At 35.5% G+C, this 3,682-nt stretch overlaps 2 non-coding genes across 2 annotated transcripts; both read right to left on the bottom strand.

Annotated features, from left to right (window-relative positions):
- Window positions 1–800: 800 nt before the first annotated feature.
- Window positions 801–920, bottom strand: LOC112489622 (U5 spliceosomal RNA). The gene has a single exon (XR_003053908.2). It is a non-coding gene; the product is annotated as a U5 spliceosomal RNA (small nuclear RNA).
- Window positions 921–3,206: 2,286 nt separating this feature from the next.
- On the bottom strand, window positions 3,207–3,321 carry LOC112491123 (U5 spliceosomal RNA). The gene has a single exon (XR_003055429.1). It is a non-coding gene; the product is annotated as a U5 spliceosomal RNA (small nuclear RNA).
- Between the last annotated feature and the right edge of the window lie 361 nt (window positions 3,322–3,682).

Genomic DNA, 3,682 nt, shown 5'->3' with positions numbered 1-3,682 from the left:
AATTATCCAATTATTACAATGGTATTAAAAAATTACTATAATTTTTTTTTTTAAGATATTAATTTGTATAACTTAATCTAATAATAGTAACTGGAAAATGATCAGTTCCAGAAAGCCAAAGCAACATATATAGTTAACAAGTTTTCAAAGCAAGGGAAACTTGAAGAAGAACACTACCATGATGGCCTTGACTAACAGCTATATGAAGCAGGTCAAATCCGGATCGGTTTATTCCTTGAAGCGGTCTGGTTGCTGGAGTACTTGAGCAGTTCCTTAACCACATCAACATGATCCTTATCCGCCACTATGAACAAGACCACCATCGTCAAAACTTCGACCACCTCTGTGTCGAATTTGGTGCAGCTTGGAGCCAATGACATCTGCGAATCCATGTTGTCAAAAATCTGCTTTACGGTGGCCACATTGCCGAGCCACGCTGCCTGTTGCAGCTTGGCATGGATGTGCCGCCATGTCAACTTGTTCGGGGGCCTTTTCCATACAGCTACAAGTTCCATGGAAAATATCTCTGTTTGTTTGAGAGAAAAAGAGTATATTATGTTGGAAATGGAAATGGTCAAACTATGTAGAGAAATTAAAAGAAAACCACATGACTTTGATTCATATTCTTCATATTAATCTGTGCTTAAAAGGATGTTTCAAATAAAGATTATATGAAGGTGATGATGAAATGGTTGTGCAATTTCTTATATTCTGTTTACTAAGATTGAAAGCCAAATCCAGAATTCATATAAATCAGAAATGAGAAAAATTGACAGAACAAGGAAATTTTTATTTATTTATTAGCTAAGGGCATTACCCCACAAAAAGATTGGTGTATGCCGCTATGATCAGCGGCGAGCACACGGTATTCTTTAGTAAAAGGCGAAAGAATAGTTAGCAATGTGCTCACCGCACGGCTCCATGGAATTTACTATGCTTGAGTTGCTTCCTCTTGTACACATGGAACTGCTTGCTGTTTTTCTCTCCTGCACAATGTGGGACTTAAATGGCAAGCTGTTTCATGAATCACTCAGTGAAGTGTGAACATATTTATGGTAGAGTCAATTATATGCTCTGTTTGCTGAGTGAAAGTTCAAGTTACTAGGAAATTTCACAGTTTGAAGGTAATGGCTTCAACTAATGCCCAATATGGAAATGGATCTTTGGAATATTTCAGTCTAAACACTAAAATGTATTATATCTTTTTTAACCATTGTGCACTGAGGCTGGTGTAGCAATTAGCAACTCTTGTTTATCCACTTTATATCTATATCTATAACTATAAAAATCAATTCACACCAAGGTTGAGGAAGCGAGAGGTGGTGGCGGTCCATGTGCTTCCAATAATACATGAACATTGGCTGCCAGTGTCAAATGTGGACTTGCTTATGCCTCCATTATCATTGGGGTTTTCATATGTTGCAGCAAACCCTCTACGCCATCAATGAATATGAATATAATGATTGGAATGTTAAAAAAAGCTTTGGTCCAAGCTATTGTGCGATTCTATGCCTTTGCTGGTGGGTTGTCACCAAAACTCAACTACTAATGAGCCTGAGCTTCTTTGCAAAAATCGCGGGGTTGATTTTGCTGAAGTTTATGCCAAAATCCAAGTTCAATATGACCTGTATGACGCAGACAACAGCATCAAAGGCAAACTAGCTCATTCCCAAGAAGAAGCAAGGGGTGCTGGCTATTCAGGTCTTCTTAGTTTATTTATTTTGCAGCTTCACATTTCTGTTTTCTTTTATGATGATTATTTTCGTTTAATTTGTTACAAAATTAATATGATAAATCAAGCTTCATCATTGATTTATTAATTAAGTTAAATTAATGTACAATGTATTTTTACTAGGCCACCGAGTTCGAATGTTGTGGATTGGTGGTGGCATGCACATGGGACCATAGTGTAACAGACGCCTACTCGGCCAACGTTAGTCTGAGATTGCTGCTGCTGATGCAAGGACAGGCCTACTAATAATAATTCTTAAAATAAAGAGGTTGGTCCGGAAGTCAAACCTCCCATTGTAAAATTACAAAAATAAAGCATAGAATTATTGTAACACATAATGATAATTTTTTTGCCTTTCCGTATTCACACAAGTGATAATTTATCATTTATGAAAGCTAGAGAAAGCAAGTATCTATATGAAAGCTAGCATCTATACCAACATACTTTAATGGTTTACCATTCTTGAGCTGCTCCTTATAGAGATGGAGCTGCTTGCTGTTTTCTTTCAGATGAATGTGGGACTTAAATAGCAAGCTGTTTTTGATATAGTTTTTATTTTAGAAGATATAATATCTTCAAAGCTAAACTTTCAAGCTTTTAGTTTTGTGAATCGCTTAATTCCTCCATGGACACATTTTGGGTAAAGTAAATTTATGTTTTTTTGTTTTGGGTGAATTAGAGTCAATTATATACTAGGATTCATTGTTTGCTGTGAATCCTGGTTAAAGTTGAAATTGCTAATTAAGAAACTTCATAATTTGAAAATAATGAGTTTTGTTCTAATTATGCATTCATTCACATAACCAATATTGAATTGGATCTTGGGAATACAAAAGTTTTGTAATCGGGAGTCAAGTTTGCTTTTCAGAATATAGCTGTTGATTATAATTGATTTTAGTGGAAGCAAAGGCTAAATGGTCCGAGGAGTGGATGCAGAACTTGTTCATCTAGTTTATATTCAACAAGAAGCAAAGGACAGCTATAAATCAAACATTCTGATTAAAATCAGTAATTCAGGATTTTCAGTCCAACAAGATATTGAAACATCTATAAACCTATTATATCAAAGACAAGATGATCACGTCTATGGAAACACATTTTTTTTAGGGAATCATTCTAGTGGGTCCACAACACATGACCATGCTATGAAGCAACTAGACCAAACCAAATTAGTCTCCATCAAACCCAAACCAAAAAAAAAAAAACACTTCCATACAAAGATAAAAGTAATAAGGGTTAAATTCAAAGCAAGCCCTTTCAATGGCTCTCTGCTTTTCCCGATTTAATCAAAATTCAAGTGGAGCAAACCCAACAAGTAAAATACTACCAGAACCAACACGTGAAATTTTTATCATCTAGAAAGAAAGAACACGTGAAATTTTTATTGGCTAGAAAGAAACCATTTTCTTGCTGACACATCAGAGTACAATTATCAACTGTTCAATTACAAACTTGAACTCATAATGGTGGTTGAAGCACTCTTTTGAGCACCTCTCCAAAAATAGGCGTATGCCGCTATGAGCGGCGCGCACACGGTATTCTTTAGTAAAAGGCGAAAGAATAGTTCGCTCTGTGCGCACCACACGGCTCCGTGACTTTAATCCTACTTAGCTGCTATTTTTTGTACCTCGCTCTGCTTTGCTTGATGTTTTCCTTTGGCAATGTGGGACTATTTTAGCTCGCTCTCCCTCAACATATTTAAGGCCCTCTACGTAAATTAGACACATAAATCTGCACTATCTCATTAATTTATAAAAAAAATAATTCTAATGCAAACTTCTTATTCTGCTAATCTGGCTTGTCTATTGAAAGAAGAAAGAAAAAAAAAAAAAAATAGTAAGACAGGGTGGACGTTGGATTTGAAAGATATCAAGGAAAGGGATAAGTTTTAATGTAACAAGGAATATTATTGTACAAAAATAAATCTCAACAATGAGTTTTTTATCATGA

The sequence above is a fragment of the Ziziphus jujuba genome, chromosome 8 (assembly GCF_031755915.1).
Source record: "Ziziphus jujuba cultivar Dongzao chromosome 8, ASM3175591v1".
Lineage (NCBI taxonomy): Eukaryota > Viridiplantae > Streptophyta > Magnoliopsida > Rosales > Rhamnaceae > Ziziphus > Ziziphus jujuba.
The sequence above is the reverse complement of the archived record's forward strand: the minus strand, read 5'-3'. Positions and strand labels throughout refer to the sequence as shown.